The sequence below is a fragment of the Miscanthus floridulus genome, chromosome 5, assembly GCF_019320115.1.
Source record: "Miscanthus floridulus cultivar M001 chromosome 5, ASM1932011v1, whole genome shotgun sequence".
Taxonomy (NCBI): Eukaryota; Viridiplantae; Streptophyta; class Magnoliopsida; order Poales; family Poaceae; genus Miscanthus; species Miscanthus floridulus.
The window spans coordinates 135,050,856-135,061,999 of record NC_089584.1 but is presented as its reverse complement, the minus strand read 5'-3'; positions in this window follow the sequence as shown (position 1 = coordinate 135,061,999).

Here is an 11,144-nt window from a genome sequence, read left to right as displayed (position 1 = left end):
CGGTCGTCTCCCTGCGTTTGCGTGCGGGCAGGCATATGCGCGCATGCTGGGCCCGGCTCGTATCTGTTTGTTTGTTTGTTTGTTTTTTAACAGTTTCACTCGGTGTCTGCCTAAGGATGGCGACGGGACGTAACTGTGTCGGGTATAGATTTTTTTTTTTTTGTTCATTTCTGTATTCATCGGGTATCGGTGTGATAACAGATACTCGACGGATACTGTATACCCGGTAAACAATGACATTTGGAGTCGTAGCTTTGCAATCGAAGACGTTTCTTCTTCAACTGGATATAAATGTCGGAGTCTCGGAGATGCCGAGGAGAAGGAGCAAGGTTGCGAGGAGGACGAGCAAAGGTGGCAGAGAGACCGAACTGAGAAAGCGAGGGGCACGAGCGCTCGTGAGGCAGGCGTGCTTGTGCTGCTGGCGGAGATGATGAGGAAAAATTAAACTAGGGTTCCTAGAACACACAAACTATATATATGATTGTTCAGATTTTGGCCAAAATACCTATGTTGAGCTTATTTGGGCCTAATACTCGCATGACAGCTCAAATAGTCGGGTTCCTCAACGGGTAATGGGAACGGATAAACAGGGAACGTTCCTGTACCCGCTATACCCGTCGGAGATGGATTCTTGTCCATTTAGATGCCCACGAATAAAGATATGATCTCATCCCCATTCCCTAATGGATCAAATACCCGTCGGATATCGGATATCGGGCCCCGTTGCCTGGATGTACATGTATTCACTTCAACCCACGTGCGTCAAAATGGATTGGTATAAGTGGATTGATATGAAACTTAATTTAATTCTACTCCAATCCATACATGTGCATTACGACAAATACATGCACATCCTGCCTACAACTGCCCCTACCGGTCTACTACAACCGATCGTGGCGTGCAGCCCGGAATCCAGGATCTCCAGTGCTGTACCTGTACCATGTGAACCGGCCGGTTTTTTACAGAACCGGTGAACCGGCCGGTTCCTTGTGAACCGTCCCGGTCTAGTTTTGCTAGCGTGCGTCAGGCTGCAACGTGGTCCTAGTGCAGATGTGGAGTGTGTGTGCGGCTGTGCGCTGTCCACCTACCAGCTGTGGGTCCATTGGGCTGCTGCTCACGTTGGAATTTGAATTGGATGCGTGGACACGTGGCTTAGCTCTGTTGACTTTTGGCATTGTTGATGCAGGACGACGTCACCTTTAAATTTAAAAAATTTATAATTTTCTCATATTAACTCTAAATGGAACAAATCATATATTTATTTTAATTATCTTAACGAGCACTTTGCAACGATACACTCCATTTTAGTATTCAAGATATTTTACAATGGTGAATATTTAATAATTATTCTAGTCATTTATGCATCAATTTGTAAGTGCTTCATATATTATTTTTTTCATGCACATTTTTGACATATCCTGTAAAACAACTCTAGAATCAATACTTGCGAAACTTGTTAAATTAAGACTTATCTTGCTATAAATGCATTATTCGTTTTATTATCTTTTGACGATCAGATTATTTGAATTAAGGATCGTCAACAAACACGTGCTGATTTTAGACTTTAGAGTATGTGTTGTGTACTTATGGGTAGATTAGTTGGAAGTTGGTTATGCAATTATGCTTTTATCCTCTTATTTATATATTTATGTGATCAACTATATGTTGCTAATTACCTCTTATATAGCATTATTTGGCACCGGTTTGAATTATTTGTAACCGGTTCAATTCATCCGGTCCAAAAATCGAACCGGCGGTTCAACCGGTTCTTAACGGTTGGACCAGTGAACCAGTGAACCGATGGTCTTACCGGTTCGAAGTTCGGTCCGGTCCTAATAACTTTGCTGCAGACAAAAGTAGTTAGCTAGCTAGTGTCCCCAAATACATCAGCTTATATAAGCGCGTCGTGTTAGCTTTGTTATCCTTTTTTTCGAACAGATAAACTAATGTGTGCCAATAATCTTACGGCCGGCCGGTAGTGTACTGTCGTGAGCAGACAGCAGTGTCCGAGCATATAAGGTTATCTTCAACAACAACAACAACGGTCAAAATACAAGATGTATTTGTCATTTGGATAGCGCTACAGGCAAAAGATTCAATACATATTTGATATTTTCTCCAACAACAAAATCTAAAAGAGAATCCTTTTTATAAATGGATTTTCAGGAGAGAGGATATTCATATTTAGATTATGTCTTCCAGTAATCAAAATATGACTTTCATATAGATACTTTATTAAGACTAATTTTAGATCTCTTGCTATCCATTTTAAATTTAGATGGTCATATGAGTTCTTTGTCGGAGACGCTCTAAGTACACTATCGGACTGTCGTCAGCAGACAGCAGTATACACTACCGGCCGTGTAGCTGCTCCAGTGCTCCACAACTATCACTGACTGTAACTGCTGTAGTACACTAGCGGACTGTAACAATATTACTCTGTCACGTCGTCCCCATGTCACGCTTTAGGGCGTGTGTTTTTTTTCACGGGAGAAGAGAATAAAGACTAAATTTTAGTCTAATTAGTCTCTTTGAATCAACATCAGAAACTAAATTAAAAATAAAATATAGTAGTCTCTTGAGATGCTAACTAACACTAAACAACCCATACCTTTTCCTCTCTCTCCTCTGTCACAGTATCTCTCCTCTTCTTTAGTCCCTGAATATAAATATCATTTTAGTCGCTATTTTAGTCTCTATTAGTAGGATTAGATTGAAGAACCCGTCCTTAGAAAAGCCTGCATTATTATAGTACTAGTAGTACGTCATTTGGGACGCCGTCCATGGCTCACCGTCGTGTCGTCCGCTCGAGGGAACGAGCCCTCAGCTGACCAAGACGAGAGGTACGTACGTGATGCAGCGGCGCCACCAGTCACCAGCCACGGCACGCACGTCTCTCCGTCTCTGCCATTCGATATCGATCCGCATCCGCTGCGCGCGTGCGAATCGTCCCGACACCTGACCTACCCGAGGGGCGAGGGGTAATTAGGGCAATGTATACTATAGCGACACGCATCTATGCAGTCGCACGTAAAGATGGCAACAGGTAAAGATACCAACGGGCCTCGATATCAGACGGATATTCGATTTATTAGAGGACGAGGATGGGATCATATCTTTACCCGTGGATATCTAAATGGGCAAGAATTCATCCTCGACGGGTATAACGGGTACAGGAACGTTTTCTATTTACTCGTCCTCGTTACCTATTGGGGAACCTGACTATTTGAGCTTTCATACGAGTATTACATCCAAAGAAGCTCAACATAGATATTTTGGCCCTCTGAACAATTATATATATAGTTTGTGTGTTCTAGGAACCCTAGTTCAATTTTTCCTCACCATCTCCGCCAGCAGCACAAGCACGCCTGTCTCACGAGCGTTCGTGCCCCTCGCTTCCTCAGTTCGGTCTCTCTGCCACCTTTGCTCGTCCTTCTCGCAACCTCGCTCCTTCTCCTCGGCATCTCCGAGACTCCGACACTTATACACAGGTGAAGAAGAAACGTCTCCGATTACAAAGCTACGACCCAAAGTGTCCTTGTTTATCGGGTATGCAGTACCCGTCGGATATCTGTTACCCGACCAATGCCCGACGGGTACGGGGATGGACAAGAATCTATACCCGAGACAGTTAACAGGGACGAGGACGGGATAAATTCTCCGTAACGGGGAAGAGAACGTTTCGGCAATACCCGACAGGTACATCCCATTGCCATTCTTAGTCGCAGCCCGCGGTACCGGAGCACTGGAACACTTGTGGCGTGCCGTCCTAATTGAGCTGTCCAGACGAGGCAGATTAGGTTAGGACTAACACAGAAATCGGAAATGGAGATATGAGAGCGATGAGCCGATGATGACGACGTACCTCTCGTCCTAGTCTCCTACAGTTGACCAGACCGCTCTGCTACTCGTTGTCGTTGGGCGTTGGCATCTTTTTTTTTTATCTTTCTATCTGGAACGGAAAAAGTCTATATCATCCCCTCACCTATAACAAGGAGTCTACTTCTCCCCCAAACTATGAAACCGTCTGTTTTACCCCTGAACTTTTCAAAACCGTCTACTCTACCACTGGGCGGTTTTCAACGGCGATTTTGCTACAGTAACAGCAGGTTTACTACAGTACATCGGGCTGCTACAGTGCCGGTCAGTTTAAATTTCCTTTTTTATTTATTTTCGGTGCATTTTTTAAAAACCATAGTAAATCATAGAAAAATCATAAAATGAAAAATCTAATTTTATTGGACTCCACATGAGTAGATCTACACAGTAAATATATAATACGGTATGCTTTAGTACAAATTTTTTTTTGTAGCTTTAGATTAATTGAAAAATCTAATTTTGTCTGTAATTAATTAGAATTTATCTATAACTAAGTTATACATAGTCCAATGAGTACGAAATTTTTACTATAGTTCAAGCATACAATAATTAGCGTACCATAAAAATTTCACCATAATTGGACTATAGAAGCTGCAGCTATGAATTATTTCAATTAATTACAGACAAAATTAGATTTTCCAATTAATCTAAGGCTACAGTAAAAATTTTGTACTAAAGCATACCGTATTATATATTCACTATGTAGATCTACTCATGTGGAGTCCAACAAAATTAGATTTTTTATTTTATGATTTTTCTATAATTTACTATGATTTTTAAAAAATTCACCGAAAATCAAAAATTCAAACCCGATGTTACTGTAGTAAACCCGCTGTTACTGTAGCAAACCCGCCGCTGAAAACCGCCCAGGGGGTAAAATAGACGGTTTTGGAAAGTTCAGGGGGTAAAACAGACGGTTTCATAGTTTGGGGGGTGAAGTAGACTCCTTGTTATAGGTGAGGGGGTGATCTAGACTTTTTCCTATCTGGAACTTGGGTGATTTGACCCCTCGATACTCAAGCAATTTGAGGGAACAAATCACACAAATGGAATCAAAAACAAAATCTAAGTGATTGAGGCCCTAGAGTCACACAAGTAATCATAAATGTTAAATCACTCAAAACTAATTAGAACCAAAATTCGAGTGAAACAGGAGTTGAAATCACACGAATTTTGCATTCTCTCGGAACACCTTCATTCACGAAAAAACGGCAAGAATTTGTTAAATTATAAATACAAAAAACCTTGTAAATTAAATATTCAAAATAACAAGAACAAATGATACAAAAAAACAACTAAGAACAAAAAAAATAACTGTTCTATGGATGAATCAAACAAATCAACTACTAAATTTTTTCACTTAGTATTACCTACGTCAATAATACATTGCGATTACACCTGATTAAACACTATAAGTATAATTCAACTCTAGTGTAAATGAAAAAAAATAATTCACAATCCATAAAAAAGTAAATTTGCCAAGAAAAAAGCAAGATGACAAGGAACAAACGTATAATCAAAAAAATGAAAACTACAAATCAAAAAAAAGAATGATATTTAAAAAAAAAATAGAACAAAACATGAATTAATACAGGAAAAATAAACTTTAAACAACCTTTACACTTTGCCAATTAGTGAGATCCAAGTAGCTTGACACAACTATACAACAAATGACTAATGGTTGAAACACAACTAGATCTAAAACTATATGAGGAACAAAAAGGCAAAATTTCAAAGAATACCTAAAGGCAGGAAGCCAACATTTCAGTACCTGCAAGGCTTCAAACCAAATGTAAAGGATACACTATGTCAGCAAAAAGAAGAGATAGGATAATTGGGATGATTTAGGAGTAGAGGAATACCTCAGATTCTAAAAATTCACCGATGACATAGAAAGACCATTAGCAACCACAACAACACCCCCCCCCCCGTCTCGGCCTCTGCCTGACCATCTCCACAACACAAATAGCAAGGAAGAAGAAAAACGGCAACAACATAGAATCAAAACAATAGCAGCCAGATGTACAACATCTAATCAAAAAATTGAATCAATGAAACAAAATTGACGCCGAAAATGACTGCACCTCAGTCTCCACCTCTGCCTCGACCTACACCTACACCTCCACATCCCAGAAAAATGAAAAAAAACACAAAAAGGCAAAATTTGATTAATTGGAGCCTAATGGTCACCCAAGTAATCATACAGAACAAAACAAACAAACAAAAAACTATAAAACAAAATTCTCCGGCCATTGCAAGAACCAAGAAAATTAACAAACTACAGAAACCAAAAAAATTCTATGGAATGCAAAAACCATACGCTTTCTGAGGCCAATGGATGAACCAAACATATCAAATAAAATAAACAAAATACAAAAAACTAAAATTTTCTATGGATTGCAAATACCAAAAATAATATGAGAGCATTGCATGAAACAAACAAAACAAAAAATATACAAAGTACAAAAAAAGCAAAATTTTTCTATGGAATACAAAAAAACAAAACGATTTTGACGGCATTGGATCAAACAAACAAATCAAAAGTACATACAATGCAATAAAGCTATGAGACACACATGTGCCTAATAAACTTTTCCAACTTGTATTACATACATTCATAATACCTATCAATTACACCTGATTAAGGAGTGTAAGTATAGTTGAACTGGAGTGTAAATGGAAAAATTAATTCATAGTCTACATGATAATATACATAGTACTATTGCTGTACTAGACTACTACTAGTACTAGGCAGGTAATTGACAGGCAGCTCACGAAAGCAGCGACCATCCCAGTGACCCGACCATCCTAGTGAGTAGTGACCAAACGAGTCTAGCTACCAATCCTCGCCCTGGATTTGAGCCGAGCGTCCGGTGGAGAGTAAAGGCAGCGGAAAAGCCGCCCAGCCACCATGCAGCCACGTACTGCCCTCAGCCTGGCCGCGTAACATCTTTTCGTCCAATTTGTTTAGCTTCGTACGGTGACCATGCGGCCCCACTTGAACTCGTAGCTTGTGGCGACTGAGGATGGAAGCCAAAAGCAGATCCAACGAACCAGAAATCGTGTGATGGATGGGATTAATTCACCCGAGTGAAGTATAGCTTTACTGTTTTTTTTTCCTTTGTTGGTTGCTTTGTTATTAAAAACACTTTGAGGAGGACTGTCTGTAACGACCGTTGGAGCTTTGCCGTTAACCGTCTTTCTCGGTGACTCGGTGACATGTGGGGCCAGAGATAAAGCCGTGCGGTGAAACTCTGCTGCTGCTTCTACGGTACTCTCTGAACGAGCGATTCTACCCGTTTGATTTGCCCGTTGCAGTGCAGTGAGCGGTCATGGGTATCTGGACACTGGAGCAGAGGCGCAGAGCCACCGTGAGACTTGACTGCATCGGGCTATCCGCACTCGTCCACCTCTATTTCTATCTTAAAAAAGAATATTTTATCCTAGTTATCGAAATTCTCTACTCTATACCCATTTCTTTCGCACCCGTGTTATCTCTATCTCATACTCTATACTCACTATTCCATATTTTATTCCCCTCTCTCTCTCTCTTTCTCTCTGACCAACTCTCTTTCTCCCTCCGCGCTACAGTGTTGCTGCAGTATTTAGCGTGGCTCTCCCGCGTGCGTGGTCTGCGGCGATGCGGGCGCGCGGTATCCCACCACTAGCGTACCGGCCGCTTTAGCGGTATGCGGTGCGGACAGCCTGAGCCAGCGTGCCCCAAGGACGTTCAGCGAACGTTCCTATCTCCCCTGCAGCATGCCTGCCCCTGTCGGATCACAGTCACAGTAGTTTAACGCGTAAATCCAGGAGAGTCGCAGTAGCAAAAGCAGAAGACGGGGGCAGTATCTTTTGTTTTTGTCCGGGCTTTGGCCTTGACGTCATTAGCAGATCCATCAAGTGGGTCGGCAGATTAACTAACCGCGCCGACCTCCTTGAGATTGGTAAACTAGTTTAACAGTCTGTGGGGACTGTGTCAGACGAGGACTCGTAAACCGCATCGGGGTAAACGTGGACGGATGCCGTGCCCAGCTCGGCAGCAGCAGGCGCGCTCCACGTGGGGTTTCTTAGACCGTTCCGTGACCGTCCACCACGTGAGTGAAAGCTTGGTGGGACTGTATATGATCTCCACCTAGAGCTTCAGTTCGTTCTACAAACATCAATTGTCCCCATGACGAATACTTTGCCCGTGGTCCAAAGGGCGGACAGTGCATGCAATGAGGGTGGGTACCCAGCCCCAGCTTGCACTAATTTATTTATTCATCGGGCATCGGCTTCTCGACATCAAGCTTCACTCTTGGAGCTCATGGAACTGGCATCGCTTGTAAAAATGCTCTCTCTCTCTCTCTCTCTCTCCCTCTCCGCTATTTAAAGTTTTCGTTTGATTTCCTACGCACGCACGCTCCACGTTCTGCGATGCGTGCACACTCGTGGCATCTCACTCGACGGTCCGTGGTCCGTGGCGGGCAAATGGACCGTGGTCTTGTTCGTTCGACCAGCATCCAACCAACAACCCAACAGCGGATAGATACGCACTCTGTTCGCTTCTGGGTTTCAGCCCACCCAAATCAGCCAGCCAACAATATTTTTCTCTCACAACAAATCAGCACCAGCCAGCCTAAATCAGCCCAAACCGACCAACGAACAGGCCGACGGTAGCAGCCGGAGCGGGCATGCTGCGTCTGCCCAGGGGCCAGCCGGCCAGGTCAAAAAAGTCCCGTACTGGTACTCGCCGGTCGGTCACTCGGTTGTTGGCACGCGGACAGCGTGCTCCCCGGGGCCGGAGGGAGAGACCGAGAGCAGAGGAAGAAGAGCACTGCACTTGACTCCCCCTACGTGAGACCGTACTAGTGGTACCAACAAGTGGGCTCCGGGGACGGGCCGGCAGAGCGGCGCTCGCGCAGGTGAGGACTGAGGAGGACCCCGCAATCTGCTGCAGGCGTCTCCGCGTAATTTCCCTCCGTCCGCTCGCTTTCACCTCCGCAGCCCGCAGGCGTCGCATGAGCGGTGAGCCAGTGACCCGCCCGCCCCGCCGAGGCGCCGACCCACCCAGGGCTGGACACGGGTCGGTGACCGCTGGTGGGTTTCGATGCTCTGCGCCTCTGACAATGGGCTGGACCCAGTGCGTTTAGTTGGAGGGAAAATTAGAATTTGGGTACTGTAGCATTTTCGTTTTTATATTGACAAATAGTATTCAATCATGGACTAATTAGGCTCAAAACGTTCGTCTCGCGATTTCCAACCAAACTGTGCAATTAGTTTTTTTTCGTCTACATTTAATGCTCCATACACGTATCGCAAGATTCGATGTGATAGATACTGTAGCACTTTTTTGAAACTTTTTTTTTAACTAAACAAGGGTTGCCTGACCTCAGGACCGAGTCAGCCCATGGATCAGTGCTGTGATGATCTCCTTTATCCGATCTCGGTCTCCTCCCAGCTCCACCGTGCGCGTGTTTAGGTCCCACCCTAAATTCTAAAAAGGGTAAAGTCCAATTTATACCCTCCAACTCTCGCAAAAGTCTGGATTTCAACCTCGAACTTCAAAACCGGATAACTTTGGCCCTCCAACTCTTGAAAAAGTTCAACTTTCAACCTTCTGGGCGGTTTTGCGTATGAACAGTAACTTTTGATATTTTTGGGAGGCGTCGAAATTTTATATTATTTTTTTAAGCATCTTAACGTCCTCAATGAAAAAACTCAAAACTACAAATTTGTAGATCTCATTGAGAGCTACAACTTTGGTATAAAAAGTATTTTCATTTAACTCCATACAAATAATATATTATTGCTCTAATGCGGCAAGCGTAAGTAGACGATTATTATGGTGCTGAAATTTTATATTATTTTTTTGAGCATCTTACTGTCATCAAATGAAAAAACTCAAAACTATAAAGTTGTAGATCTCATCGAGGTCTACAATTTACATGTAAAAATTATCTTCATCCGACATCGTATTGAAGGGTTTTCTATTTTTTGAAATTTGAGTCTCATCACACGACAAAACAATACTGTCGCGTGATGAGACTCAAATTTCAAAAAATAGATAACCCTTCAATACGATGTCGGATGAAGATAATTTTTATATGTAAATTGTAGACCTCGATGAGATCTACAACTTTGTAGTTTTGAGTTTTTTCATTTGAGGACAGTAAGATGCTCAAAAAAATAATATAAAATTTCAGCACCAAAATAATCGCCTACTGGCGCTTGCCGTATTAGAGCATTAATATATTATTTGTATGGAGTTAAATGAAAATACTTTTTATACAAAAGTTGTAGCTCTCAATGAGATCTACAACTTTGTAGTTTTGAGTTTTTTAATTTGAGGACGTTAAGATGCTTAAAAATAATATAAAATTTCGGCGCCTCCCGAAAATATCAAAAGTTACTGTTCATACGCAAAACCGCCCAAAAGGTTGAAAGTTGAACTTTTTCAAGAGTTGGAGGGCCAAAGTTATCCGGTTTTGAAGTTCGATGTTAAAATCCAGACTTTTGCGAGAGTTTGAGGGTGTAAATTGGACTTAACCCTTCTAAAAAAGTGTTACAGTAGCCATCACATCGAATCTTGCGATACATGCATGGAGCATTAAATGTAGACGAAAAAAAAACTAATTATACAGTTTGGTTGGAAATTACGAGACGAACGTTTTAAGCCTAATTAGTCCATGATTAAACACTATTTACCAAATAAAAACGAAAATACTACGATAGCCAAATTTCCTACTTTCACCCGACTAAACACGCGCCTCACGATCCCATCGTCTGCTTCAGCCCTCAACTGCGTTGGTCTGCTGCAGCCTGTAGGATATGGAAGTGCGGGCCCAGCGAGGGATATGAAAGTGCAGTGCAGGGCTCATTCCTGAATCCTGGGACTTGTTTAGATCCCATCAAAGTTTCCAAGTTTTTTCACTCTCTCTTCATCACATTAATTTTTAGCCGTTTGCATGGAGTATTAAATGTAGGTAAAAAAAATAACTAATTACATAGTTTAGTTGGAAATCACGAGATGAATCTTTTGAGCCTAGTTGGTCCACGATTGGACAATATTTGCCAAATAAGACGAAAGTGGTACTATTCATCAGGTTGAAAAAAGTTACAATCTAAATAAGGCCCTGACTCTACCCCGTTGCGTTGCGTGCATGCTGAGCTTTGTCTCGTCGGGATTTGGAAAACAGACAGACAAAGCAGCCCAATGGCCAATGCAGAACAGTACCAGCGAGCAAGTCCGTTTGCATCCTACGGAGTACTCCTAGTAGAATATA